Source organism: Gymnogyps californianus, chromosome 1 (assembly GCF_018139145.2).
Source record: "Gymnogyps californianus isolate 813 chromosome 1, ASM1813914v2, whole genome shotgun sequence".
NCBI lineage: Eukaryota > Metazoa > Chordata > Aves > Accipitriformes > Cathartidae > Gymnogyps > Gymnogyps californianus.
The window spans coordinates 159,468,693-159,482,962 of record NC_059471.1 but is presented as its reverse complement, the minus strand read 5'-3'; the positions used below and the strand labels follow the sequence as shown (position 1 = coordinate 159,482,962).

Below are 14,270 nucleotides of genomic sequence, written 5' to 3'. Positions count from 1 at the left end.
AGTAACACTTATGTGATATCACTGGCATGTTCAACTTCACGATTTACTTTCAGTTCATCTGATACCACTCTTGACTAAAGCACCAGGAAGTGGGTGCTGCTGGTGACAGAATACTAAGCTAGATGGACCAATGCCTTAAGTCTGGCCATGAATAACCTGTTCCAGACTTCACAATATTTTGGCAGAGCATACTGCAAAACATAATTTCTGCCCACAATAAAGCAACTTCTGAGTAAGTTATAGCATTTAAGCAGTTGATGTAACAAGAGAAATTAGCATCTGTGGTATCTTTTGTAGAACATTTTTTCTCTTAAACTATTCACTTCTGGGAGAAGAAAGCAGTAAGGACTGAATAGTATCCCTATTATTTCTACTTCTGATTATTTACATTGTTACTCAAAGCACGTGTATACTTTCCTTCCTCTTCCATTCTAAGAATGGATCAATGCCTTTTTTAAATCGAATTGTATGCACATTTGCTCCTCTCCTCTAATTTCTGTTCTCCTTGCACTCCTCTCGAAATTTCAGGCACCCTCTCCACCCATACACACAGTTTATCATACGGTCTTCTTAGTATGCTAATGTATTGCAACAATCCATTTTACACCGCTAATGAAGTGAAAGAAAGATGATGAATAAAAATAACGAAACAAGAGCGTTGATGGTTGTTCTGTGCCCACGGCAGGGAAAGAAAAAAAAAAAAGAAAGAAGGTGCATTTATCGCTTCACTCTCAGCAGTTACCAGCACGCAGGGAAACAACACACGGACACGCTCCGCCGCATTTAAGCGAAAAGGTCTTCATTTCTGACGCGTTAGCGGTGGTAGAAAGTTGGGTCTTCCACAACCGAGCGTGCACGTTTGAAGGCTGGGCGCCGCTTCGCCTCCCTGACGGGCACCCCGCCGAGACGAGAGCCAGGCCGGGCCGGGCCGGGTCGGGTCGGGTCGCCGGGGCCGGGGGCGCCCCTCGCTGTCCCCTCACTTACCGCAGCGCGCTCCGGCGGCTGGCCGGCCGGGACGGCGCGCTCAGGTGCGGCGCTTGCGACGACCGTGAGGCAGGCGGACGCCGACGGGCGTGGGGCTGGCGGCCCCCCACGCGCGGAGCCGGCTCTCCCCTCACCGCCCCCTCCCGCGGGACGGGCTCGTTGTCACGGCGGCGGCGGCGGCGGGGCGCGGCCCGGCCCCCCCCGACCCCGCTCCGCCCGGACCCAGGTGTAGCGGCCCGGGGCGCCGCGCTGCGCGGGCGGGCGGACGGCGGTGGCGGCCGCTGCTGGTTGGGCGCTCGGCGCCTGTCGCTGGGCGGCGTGTCAGCGGTCTGGCTCCGCCTCGGCCCCGCGCCTCCGCCCGCCCATGCACAGACATGACACAGACACACAGTCACTGCAGCTGCCGCTGAGCCCCGGCAGAGCGGTGGCGGGCACCCCGCTCCCGGCACCCGCGGAACGGCGGCGGCGGCCGCCCTCGCGCCCGCCTCCGCCTCGGCCCGCCGGGCGCAGCGCCGGCGGCGGGCAGCCTCGGCACCGAGACCCGCAGGGGGCAGCCTGGCACCGGGCGCCGGAGGGACCTGGCGGGGGGAAGGCTGGCAGCGGGGAAGGGGCGGGAGGCAAGGAAGGAAGGAAGGAAGGGGAAGGGGGCAGCCTGGCACTCAGACTCGGAGGCGGCCGCCGGGCACCGGCACGGAGCGAGCCCGGGCGCAGCGCGGCACCCAGCGGCCGCTGAGGCCGGGCCGGCAGCAGTAGCAACGCCCGCGGCGGTGCTGGAGGGAGCCTCTCCGTGCCCGGCGCCGCCGTGCCGGTGACCTTCCTGGGGCTGCTCGCCGCCCGCCAGGCCGGGGCAGGGCAGGGCCTCCTCTCCCCGCGGAGAGTGTGCGCCAGGCCCCGGGGAGAGTACAGGAGGCCGGGCCGGAATCCCCCGTCGCCCCCGGGTCCTTCTGGCCGCCGGCGGGGCCTGTGCGCTGCGCGGCTCGCCGCCGGGGAGAGGGGCGGGGGAAGGCGAGCGGGACGGACGGACGGACGGACGGGGCCGGGCTGCACCTCAGGGCAGCGCGAAGCAGGGAGCGGGCAGGCCCTGGAGAGAGAGCTGGGCGGAGGAGGAGGCAGCCAGCTCGGCGGCGCATCCCGGGAAGAGTGGGGACCTCCCCGCCGCCTTCCTTTTCCCACCGTCAGCAGCTCCTCGTCCCGCGGAGAGTGGAGCCGCCGGCTGACACCTCCGGAGCGCCGGGCTGCGGGGACGGAGCTGGAGCTGCCCGCCTGGACCGAAGGAGGGGGAAGGACCGCTTGCCTGCGCGGAGAGGCGGGCGCTGAGCGCCTGTCCCGGCGGCCCGGGAGTCACCCGGGGAAGGTAAGTGCCTCGTCGGGTCGCTGCTGCTGTTAGAGGCGAGGGGCGGGGAGGGCAAGAAACAAGCGGTGAGTATCTCCCTTCCAGCGGCCCGGGGGAGGGGGCATCCGAGTACGGTAGGGCTGAGGTGGTGGTTTTATCTCCTGGATTTTAATCCCCATCAGATCTGGAGTTGCAGGGATGCTCAGGCGGAGGTACGCTTGTCGCTCCCCTGGCACAAAGGGGCAAGTCGCCCCGTCCCCCCAGCCGAGGGAGGTTCCCCCGCCTGGCTCCCACTTCGTTCCCCTCCTGAGTCCGCACGGGCGGTTGTTCACACCGCGCCTCACGCCCCTTTCCTCCGGCTGGGATGTGTTGCCGCTCCGCGGGGGGCTCCAGCCGTGGGGCGGCGGGGGGACGGGGTCGCCGTCCCACCGAGTACCGCAGGCTGCTTGGAGGAGTCCGGGGGAGCCAGGGGGCTGGTGGCTGCTGCCGTGCGGGTGGAAGGGTGTCACGCCGTGGGGCGTGAACGCCTTGCCCCTCGGCGTGCCTGCTCCGGGAGGCAGCCTGCCTGAACGGGACCTGCCTGCCGGCTCGGGGCGAAGCTGGAGTTTCACTGGGACGCTGCGGCGGGGAGGGTGGTTTCCCCATCCCCCTCCAGCGTCCCCAGCAAGGCTTCAGCCCAGGAGGCTCTCCTTTGGGAAGGCTTCTGCTATCACCTCCTATCCGAGAACTGTGTCATTTAGATCATTAATCCCTGCTCACCAGGGGGGGAAAACCAGCAACTTGCGGCCTCTGTGGAGGTGACATGAAGTTTGACAATGCCTTATGTAACACTTTTTGGAGAGATTCCTAGCTCTTCCGCTGTGCCCGGTTTTGTTTTTAGAAAGCAAGTGATTTCTCCTCTTTGCAGAGCATCAGACAACCGATCTTTATTTGTGTTTTCACCTGAGTACAATGTCTTCTGCTTTGTTCAGCTTGGAACAGGGGTACTGCTAGACAGCAAATAAAGCCTACTTTTTTCCAACATGCATTTTTTAAACTGAAAATTAGCATGTGGAGGCATCTGAAGGGTTGTTATAAGGTCTTGCCTTTTTTTGTATGTTTTGTACTTGGTTTTTATAGCACTCTTAAAATTACTACAGGAAACATTTTCACAGCACTGATTGTCATTTATGTATTCTGGAAGGTATGGATGCCAGGATGGAAATGACAATGAATCAAATGTCTTTTAAACATTGTTAGCTTTTTTTATACAATTTCAGTGCTAGCAGGAACAGAAAGCACCAGGCTAAACAAAGTACTATGTTAAAACCAGACCTGGCAATTGCCAACAGGTCAGCACATTTTATTTAATGAAATCTTCTGGATGCAGATTAATTTTCTTTGTACAACATTTATTTTTTTTAACTTGTTCAGAAATAGAAACAGCAGGAAATTAGATAAATGGATTGAAAGGTTGCCTAGTTTCCCTGCAGTTTCTGTAAGTGGTTATGTCTTCTACTGAAAAAAAAAGCTAGTTTCACACAAAAAGACACGGAGACAGGGTAGTGATTTGCCACATATTCTTTAGACTCCTACTGCAAAGGTACGCTAGGGGGACTAGTTTGGATTGGGTTTTTTTTCCCCATTCAGTGGTGAAAATGCACAGACTATTGTAATAAGACCGATGAAATGAAGGCTTTTTTTCTCACCTTATAGAGCTCCATCATTATACTGTAAGCTTAGAGGAAAAATCGCATGTATAAACTCAGGTGATGAGTTCAGGGCAGGGGGGATCTTCTAACAAAGCCATTCAGCTCCCTGCTGCAAATGGAGATAGGTTATCAAAGGTTAGTTTACTTATAAGAACAGAACAAGTTAACAAAAAACCGCCCCCTGAACGTCCTCACTGTGTTGCAGTTTTTTAAAATGGAGAAATGACCAAGGTGGAACAGGTATCCCTAGGCTTCTTGAAAACTGCAATTTGTTGATAAGTATTCCAAGTTTGAAATGTGAAATTCTCATTGCTTAGGTGTCCTGTGACGGCCCTTGATCAGCAAGGCTGCAAGTCATGTAGAAGCCGCAGTAACTGCAGAGTCTCTGATGGATAATTGGATTGGTAGGTTGTTTTTGATTTTTTTTTTTTTTTTGTCTTTTAATTGCTCGCTGTGGTAGCAGGTTCCTTTTCTCCATCCTGTTGATGTTTAATTCTCACAATTTTTGATTTATGTTGTGTGTTGCGTCTTTCCTGTTCAAAGTACATACCCTCTTCTCAGTTGCTGGTAAGGAAAGCATAGCTTGGAGGTATTTGGAGGGCAGTATGTAGCAAGATATTTTATTTTTTTTTAGTATCTGAAATGTGCATGACAACTTTTTTCTTCTCTGCTTAGATGACGTAAAAAGATCATAAGTATTCTCAGGTCTGGAGAAATATGCACTGGCTTTCTTTGAAGGAGCACTGAAAATAGTGTTACTAATATGCTGAATTCCTTGTGCCAGCGATTCAATCTACAGGCGTTCCAAAGTCCAGTCCTCAGAAAGCCAAAGTGCAGAGCAGTGGTGAATGACTGCATGTCTGTTAGCAACATCTGTTAGAGGCTTGCTCTGAAATTTCAGTGTGTAGGATTTAATATTAGCAAAAGTAGTATTCCTTCTGAATGAATTATTTTAGAAAACTGGTAAAACTAGGCATCTCCCATGTGCACTTAAATCGCTGAACTGAAGTGTTCTTAAATATAATTATTTTGAAGGAACAATCCTCCAAACTATAACTTGTGTGACTATTTCTTGCTCAAATGTGTATTTTTTGTTTTTACCTGGAATAAATGATCAGTTGTCAACAGACGCTTACTGGAATACTCTCCTCTTTCATCCTCTGATTGCTCTTATAAAGGCACACATACAAAAAAGAAATCTTAAAAAAAGCAAACACACATATACACAAAACCCAAGCCATTTTGCCTGATGTTTATGAACTGTTTATAAAGGCTAATAATGGGTAAAATTCATAATCTGACTACAGAGTCTTCGCACTATATGCTAAACTTGATCTACATGCAAAGTCCTATCGATGTTGATGGGGAGTGCTTGTCTAGATCCAGAACAGCATTCCTTTTTTTTCTTTTTTTTTTTTTTTTTCCTGGCTTGTATGGAAGCCTATGTTAATGAGCTCCTGCTAGCTTTGATTTAAGACCTTTCATCATCTGCATTAGAATAAATTAGAAAAATACCCATTGTAAGGATATGTGATTTCTGGTATATCTATTTTTCCTATAAACTACGTATGCTGATAACATTAAGATAAAGACTTGTGTGAGAAGAGGACGTAATGGCCAATGCAAGTTTACAGTTGGTTATTCTTCATGAGTTTGTCTCCATTCTCTCCAGACTTAGCTGTGTTGGTTGTTTGCCTAATTCTGTGGTTAAAGAACTTTCTGAAAAGTAGTTTTGTGTAAGGAAACATACACACATGAGCACATGCACTATTTTTCCTCTGTTACTTGTCTGGGCTTGGCTCGTCGTTTTTTTTTTTTTTTTCCTAGTGAATGCTAGTTTTAAAAACCAATCATTGTTCATTATCCCACACTTGGCATAATTTAAGAGCTGGGAAGTCAGAACTACCATCAAGGAAGGTAATTTTACTTTTCCTTTTTTTGCTTTTTCATTGGATCACTAATTTTCTCTTCCTTGTGGTATACCCACCTGAAGATAAGGGTTAAGAAATGAGCTTTGTACATTCTAGGGATTCATGACTCTCTTTGGTGTCACTTGGCTCAGTATTCGAAGGTCTATCCTGTATCTTGTCAAAGCTTGTTCAATGCATGGCTGTAGAAGGGGAGTAGCAGATAACAAATTCCATTTTATACGGAAGTTGGTGGCTCAAAAATCAAGGAGAAAGTGGCTAGAAAGGATTATCCTGGCCTTCGCACTGACTTTGAAGCAAAACTGCCAAGGCTGGAATCCTTGTTTAACTGCCATCTGTGTCAGAATTAGAAGCAAACGGTGTAAAATAGTTCCATTACCTGTTTTAATTTGCAGGTCAGACCAGGTCTGATCTAACAATGCTTGCAGTAGTATCCACATCAGTGTTCTTTCTGGGATATAGCTACTATTTCCACAACAATGGCGTTAACTGGGTAGATGCTACACTTAAATTGGCAAGAAGAACCCCAGCTATGTCTATCCAGTGCTTTAGCAAAAAGCCAGATCTAATCACATAATCCTGATTATGGAGGAAGCTGGAAATCTCAGATGATGCAGGCAGAATGCAGTCTTCCTCACTAACCTCCACATAAGATAGGTATGCTGGAAAATAATAAAAAGAAATAGATTACTTTTTAAGGATAGAGTTCCCTGTCCTTACTCTTCCAATCTCTTGACCAGTGCTACGAGGAGATAGATGCCACCACCACTCTACTCTTCTCCCATGCGTTTTTGAGTATTGATGAGTCATTTCTGTTACTCCATGTGTATACCAGTTTTCTATCCGCAGGGAATAGTTGCACATGTTGACCCAGACCCTATGCATGCTGCCTGAGAGGCAGCTAGTCAAGGGTCACATCAATTAACAGTGGCTAGCTTTACTGTTTTCCCAGGTATCTGTGAAAATGATAGAAATCGTAACAATTTTTAATCTGTTGTTGTTCAGCAAAACTGCAAGTAGCAGTGCTAACACCAGAACCATAGCTTTCATAAATCAGAAGGACAACACCCATATCTGTTTAAACCTGCTTTCACATTCTGACACTGATACACTTTTACAAGAAAACTTACGTTCAGCAAAAAAAAAATCTTTTTAAGTACCCGTCCGCTTCCTTCACCAGAAATTTTCTGCTGCTTAAAACTTCCAGGGAAGTTGAGTTGTCACTTTCAGTTGCAGCTTTCAATAGTTCCTCCAAAGTTTATCCCAGAATGTAATATTTACATGCAAAATGCCATCATTTCAGTTGTGTCATTAGCTTTTGGATTTTTATCTCCTGGTAGGCATTTGACAGCTAGGACTTAGGACTAGGAGAAAACTAGAAAACTATGTTATTGACCAATCTTCATTTAAATACAGAGAAGAATAATGAAGGATTTTGTTTTGAGGGGGAGCAAGAGGAGAGAAAGGGCAGAGAAGTGAAAGAGAGGAATTGTGGAATTTGATTTAACTTAAAAAACAAAACAAAACAAAAAAACCCCAACCCTCTTTGTTCTCTGACAATTTCCAGTTGGGCTTTTGTACCTGTTTAGGGACTTGGGAATGAATTTGTCTATTTGTAAAAAAGAAGGCTTCTCATCCTGGAATAAAAAGTGTTGTTGAATGGTGAAATGAGGGGAGCAAGAAGAATTGTGAACTGTTCAAATGAGATGAAGTTTCCAGCTGATATTCAGGCTTCTCAACCCAGCTCCTCCTGGCTAGGTTTCACTTTCCTCCTCTCTCTGGCTCCCCTGCTGTGCCCCTGAACCTCAGTTGCCTCAGTACTAAATTCCCTTGGTGATTGTTTTCTCTTCTGTCTTCAGTTAATGCTGCTGCTAATCAATACTGCAAATGGAATTTTATGTTCAGAAATTACTGGACTTCAATGTATGAATCTAGTTAATTTAATATTTTTCAGGCCGAAGGTACTAGAAAGGTGTATGCCACTGGATAGAAATAAGAAATGAAAATCAATCATTGTAGCATTATTAAATCCCCAAATACATGTTCTTTAGATCATGTTGTTCTTAAGAATATTAGCTTTCATTTGTTTTCTAACAGAAAGGAGTTCTAAGCTTCCTGTTTTTTATAGAAAATGAACTGACATTAGCTCTGAGGCTCTGCAAGCAGCAGTTAAATTCTGTATTTCTGTAGTCTCATCGGTTTTTAATCCTAAGACTGGTTCTAGAGTGTGACTCAGATTTAAACACAGGTTATCATTCATGTAAGACATGTCTTCTAAGATAAAATATTGGCTGGCATGCTTGAGAATTCTTAAATAAGGTAAAGATGGTTCCTACCACTTTAAAAGAGTACATTTGTCTGTATTTTTTGATTCTTCAATGTTGAGTGTACCGTACAACTAGATGCTGTTTTATCAAAGTAGAGAATTGGAGCACTGAAGAATGAGGTCCCTGTAAAGGTGGACATTTTCTGTTGTTATTATTGGAATACTTTATAGCTTATGTCCTTGATCTTGGTGTTCCAGAGCTCTTTAATATCAACTACTTTTATGAGAAATCTGTTCCTCTTCAGTGACTCTTCCAAGTAGTTGAAATCAGTAGGTGATGATGTTGTAAACAATTTTTAGTACTAGGAAAGCTGCATGTTGACATTAACTTCCACAAAGCAAAAAATGATCAGTTTAAAGAAATGGTAGAAGCTTTTAGTTTGGGATGTCTTCCTTCATTGAGATTTGTGTTGACAAAATGCGGGATGCTACAAATAGAGAAAGAGGGGGAAAAAAATCAGTACTGATATCGAGTCCACTGGAAGATAGGACCCGCTAGTGGCTAAAACAAACCATTTAGTGATGGGCAGGAAAGGGAGGCTTTTGTACTTGATGTTGTTGATTTTATACCAAGTTTTTCAGACTGCTGTCCAGAATGCAACCAAACCAATAATTTGGTCTATGCTATTACCTCAGAGAGCAACAATAAAATGTAGAAGCTGAGAATGTTTGAGATGCAGCTGTCTTCAACTCATTGTCCAGCAATCATCTTGCAGTTTAGATGACTTTAAGAAAGAAGCAATGTGTATGAGAATAAATTCACATCCTTCCATAGTTGCTCTCAGACCTCAGGTGTGAAGAGGAGAGTATACCAACAGTGGCTTAAGTTACTACATTTCCTTCCAAACATTGCAATCTGCCTCCCTTTTCTCTTCTTCTCACTGTAATGCTAGTGCAGCTTAAAGGCTGGTAGATTAAAATAGTGGCTTCTAGCAAACTTCTGGGGTCATTCAAACTCGCATTGTTTAGATTAGTGATGCAGATCCTTCGTCATTGGAACACCTCCTTTCCACATGAAGGCATTCCTTTGGGAATGATTCCTCCGTGGCCAAAATCAGATCACTTTCCACCTGGTTTGGATGGTGGAGAACCATGCGCAGTACTGCCTTGCAATGTAGTTATCAGTCTTGGAATTGACATCTCTACTGTTGGTAGCCAGAGCCTTGCGCCTTGCTTTTGCATGCTCTGCTGGGGCAGTTGGACGTAAAATCTCAACTTGTTCATACTGCCAGTGGCCACTGCTCTCATGCCAGTGCTCACACCTGGCACCTGAGGTATATCAAACTACATCATATACTGGAAACATCTGAAATACTGTTCAGTAAGCTTAGATTTTGATTTATGTTACAATTGCAATGTGAATAACTGTGCACAGTTGGTGAATGGGCTGAGAAGAAAGATGTTCCTAACATTTTTTCCTCATCAAGATGAGCAAAAATAGTAATATTGTGCCACTAGTATGTAAGGAGCTGAAATTGATGACAGTATATTTCATATGCAGAATAACTTTGCCAATTCTCTAGTCTTAGGCATGTTGTGGAAATAAATCCATAGGTTCTTGAATGCTTTACAGAGCAGGTTAGAGTGAGGAAAATGACACTGTAGAAAGATAAACTGATGCACTGCAGGTGAAGTGATTTGCGCAAAGTTGCCCAAGTGGTTAGTCAAAAAGCAAAGAGCAGAACTCTGGTTTCCTGAAAGAGTCAGTGTTCTGTGCTTTAAGCATGTGAAAACACCACTGTCTTTAGCAAGAACTATTGCTTAATATAGTTGTGCCTTGGATGATAAAAGCAAGTCCCTGATGATACTTGGCATATAACAATTATTTTTATGTAAATATACAGAATATATGTGCATCTTAAACAAAAAAGTTAATTGACAGCTGGATAAATGACTGTCATGGTTTAACCTCAGCCAGCAACTAAGCACCACACAGCTGCTCACTCACCCCTCTCCCCTCCCAGTGGGATGGGGAGGAGAATCAAAAAAAAAAAGTAGTAAAAGTCATGGGTTGAGATAAGAATGGTTTAATAACAAAAGTAAAATAAAATATAATAACAATCATAATTACAATTAGTAGTAGTAGTATGTTTTTATGAAAAGGAATATAACCAAAAAAAAGAGGGAAATAAAACCCAAGAAAAGACAAGCGATGCACAATGCAATTGCTCACCACCTGCTGACCGATGCCAGAGCAGCAATATGCCCCTCCCGGCCAACTACCCCCAGTTTATATACTGGGCATGATGTTCTATGGTATGGAATACCCCTTTGGCTAGTTCGGGTCAGCTGTCCTGGCTATGCTCCCTCCCAGCTTCTTGCACACCTGCTTGTTGGCAGAGCATGGGAAACTGAGAAATCCTTAACTGAGGATAAGCACTACTTAGCAACAACTAAAACATCAGAGTGTTAGCAACATCATTCTCACACTAAATCCAAAACACAGCACTATACCAGCTACTAAGAAGAAACTTAACCCTATCCCAGCTGAAACCAGGACAATGACAAAATAAACCCATCATAGTAGAATTTACAGATACTCTTTGTTGATTTAGATACAGTGCTGTGACCAAAGGTAGAAAGGAGTGTGTTTTACTTCTCAAAAATAGAAAATAGTGCAACATTTAAAGGAGAAGGAAATAGGTGAATGCTTGAAGGAGTAAATAAATATATCTTGGTCTTTAAAGGTTGTAGGTTAGTTTTCTTTAAATATATGGAGTTTTATCTATGGCCAGGTGGTGCTAACAACCTGGAGAGGGAAACTGGCACAGGCCACTGCCATTTAGCAGAAGTCACCATAAATGAACATTAAGGAGACCAGAGTCTCCACTGAATTATTGACATGTGCTAACTGGGTTAAAAATGCGTCACTTTTATTGATGACATCATTTTATATCAGTTTTGACCAGTGATAAGCAGGGGCAGGCACAACATCTGTCTGAATAGAAGGCTACTGCCATGTTTGTATGGCATGTATCCCACTGTGGTGCTAGGCAAATTTGTTAAGGGTGAAGGAGTGGAGAGATATGAAGAAGAGAGAGAGAAACAGCACTGAGGTAAATCCATATTCAACAGGTGTCTGAAGGTGGTGTAGCGTGATACAGAACAAGTTTTTCAGATGTCCTTCTTTTTGTCCTAAAGCTCTTCAAATTTTTCATAGGTGAGGTTCTTCCCTTTCTGTTCTCAGACTAAAAAATGTTGTATTATACATCAGTAATAAAGATTTCTGGACCTGCAGTTAGTATCAAGAATTCTCTGAATTAATTACTTTTGCTGTATATTTTATTTTCTGTGTTTGGATTTTGTTCGTCAGTTTCATTTGTCCTGCAATTGGACATTGGCATATCGAGAAAGACCCGAGTCTGATTTTTAAAAAATTTTTTTGTTCTTTCTTTTTCTTCTTTCTTTTCCTTTTCTCCTAGGCTTTCATATTTTAAGTTGCTATATATGAAGGTAATATGATTTGGGAAAACATCTTGACTTTTCTGATTGAAATAGTGGAATTGTGAATGTAGTATAGAAAGCAGTTATTTATCTGTGTTACTAAAATGCCTAGAGGCCTGGGTTGAGAGAGGGCTCCCTTCATGCTGGGTGAAGCACAAATACACAGACTCTGTGTGTACCTTCGGGGTACTTTATGGAACAGGAAGGCTGATATAAAACAGCAATATAAACACTGGTGTGTGGCTGGAAGTTTTCTGACACAGCAGTGCTTTTGGAGAATCACAGAATGGTTGAAGTTGGAAGGGACCTGTGGAGGTCAACTGGTCCACCCCCGTTGCTCAAGCAGGGCCACCTGGAGCAGGTTCTGCAAGACTGTGTCCAGATGGCTTTTGAATATCTCCAAAGAGGGAGACTCCACAACCTCTCTGGGCAACCTGTGCCAGTGCTCAGTCACCCTCACAGTAAAAAAGTGTTTTCTGATGTTCAGAGGGAACCTCCTGTGTTTCAGTTTCTGCTCATTGCCTCTTTTCCTGTCACTGAACACCCCTGAGAAGGATATGGCTCCATGTTCTTTACACCCTCCCTTCAGATACTTATTTTTGACATCCCTCACCAGTTTCAGCTCCAGGTGGGCTCTGGCTTTCCTGACCGCATTTCTGCATGCTCAGGCAGCATCTCTGTATTCCTCCTAGGTTACCAGTCCCTGCTTCTACCTTTTGTATACTTTCTTTTTGTGTTTAAGTTTTGCCAGGATCTCCTTGTTCATCCATGTAGGCCTCCTGGCATTTTTGCCTGACTTCCTGCTCATTGGGATGAATGGTTCTTGAACTTGGAGGAGGTGATCCTTGAGTATGAACCAGCTTTTTCAGACCCCTCTTCCCTCCAGGGCCCTATCCCATGGGACTCTTTCCTGCAGATCCCTGAAGAGATCAAAGTCTGCTATCCTGAAGTCCAGGGCTGTGATCTTGGTTTTTGCCCTGCTCCCTCCTCTCAGGATCCTGAACGCCACCATGGTCACTGCAACTTAAAGCTGCCTTTGACCTTCATGTCCCCAAGGAGCCCTTCTTTGTTTGTAAGTATAAAGTCCAGCACAGCACCTCTTATTGTTGGCTCCTCTATCACTTGGGTCAGGAATTTGTCATCAGTGCTCTCCAGGAATGCCCTGGTTTGCTTATCCCTGGCTGTGTTGTCCTTCCTGCAGATATCAGGGTGGTTTAAGTCCTCCATGAGGACCAGGGCCTATGAATGTGAGGTTACTTCTACCTGTCTGAAGAGGGCCTCATCCACTTGTTCTTCCTGATCAGGTGGCCTATAGCAGATGCCCACTACGACGTCACCCATACTAGTCTGCTCTAATCCTTACCCATAAGCTGTCAGTCAGCTCATCATCCATGCCCAGGCAAAGCTCCACGCATTCCAGCTGCTCTCTCACATAAAGGGCGACTCCACCTCCTTGGCTTTCCGACATGTCCTGTCTAAAGAGCCAGTATCCCTCCATTGCAGCACTCTAGTCATACAAGCCATCCCACCATGTCTCTGTCATCCCAACAAGATCATAGCTATGAAATTGCACACAGATCTCTGATTCCTTGCATTTATTATCTTTGTGTTTATTCATGCAAAAAAAATTTTCCACAAATGATGGAAGCAATTCAGATAAAAGCATTGTTTTTGCCAATATAACTGTGACTACTGTAGCAGCTTCTGCTAGCCAAGTTACGTCAATCAACAGTCACTCTTCACACCGTCAACCGACATAGCTGGGGTGTCAGAAATTCCCAAAGTGAGAAACCATTCCTGCCCAAAAGAGCTTACAAAATACAGCAGTAAGAGTGTGCTGAAGTGTTTGAAAACTGATAGTTTGTACTTTACTTTTTTTAAATTTTTTTTTAGGTTGTACTTTTAATTTCAATAATTTGTCATTTGAGTAATACTGGCTTATTTATTGATGGTTTTGTTTGTTAAAATGTCTTTGGAAGAAATAAAATCTGTATTCCTGTGTGGTGATCCACTGGAACCAGCAACATGGGACAGTTCTGAAAAAATTCACTGTAGTTCTGGGACACAGCTGGTTTTCTCTGTCAGGTTACATTGTTTTTTAATTGATGTGGTATTTTAAGTACTTTTTTATATTTGACTTGAAAGTGCTAAAATAAAATCTTAAAATAGTATATAACACCAATTTTTTGGACTAACCAAACGGAAACCTTTAGCAGGATGGAAACAGATCCCACTGCACCTGCCATGTGATGGTAATTTATGAAGGTGAAATGCATCTAACATGGCAGGAACTGAGTCATTCATCACAGATAGCAAGAAATCCAAGTTCCCTTGTGTTTTTGTGTCTTTTTCTTTACCTGTATTCACCATGTATATCTGAGTTTGTGATACAACTTTTTTGATCACCCAGAACTTGTTCTATTTGGTCTGTTTTGAGTCAGGTACAGCTATCATTTTTAGGACTTAGTATTTTTGATTAATCAGAGCAAAATGAAATTTCTGGTGAAGCTTTAGTGGATTGAGCGCTGGTATTATAGCAGGCCAGAGATAATATTATTGAGAGT

At 44.8% G+C, this 14,270-nt stretch overlaps 1 protein-coding gene across 1 annotated transcript in view; it reads left to right on the top strand.

The window, feature by feature from the left end:
- Positions 1 to 2,296: 2,296 nt before the first annotated feature.
- LARGE1 (LARGE xylosyl- and glucuronyltransferase 1) overlaps positions 2,297 to 14,270 on the top strand; it is a 293,924-nt gene continuing 281,950 nt past the window's right edge. The window contains exons 1-2 of the mRNA XM_050915399.1: positions 2,297 to 2,338; positions 4,326 to 4,412. The gene's annotated coding sequence lies outside the window, so the exon portion shown is untranslated. The remainder of the gene's footprint in view (positions 2,339 to 4,325; positions 4,413 to 14,270) is intronic.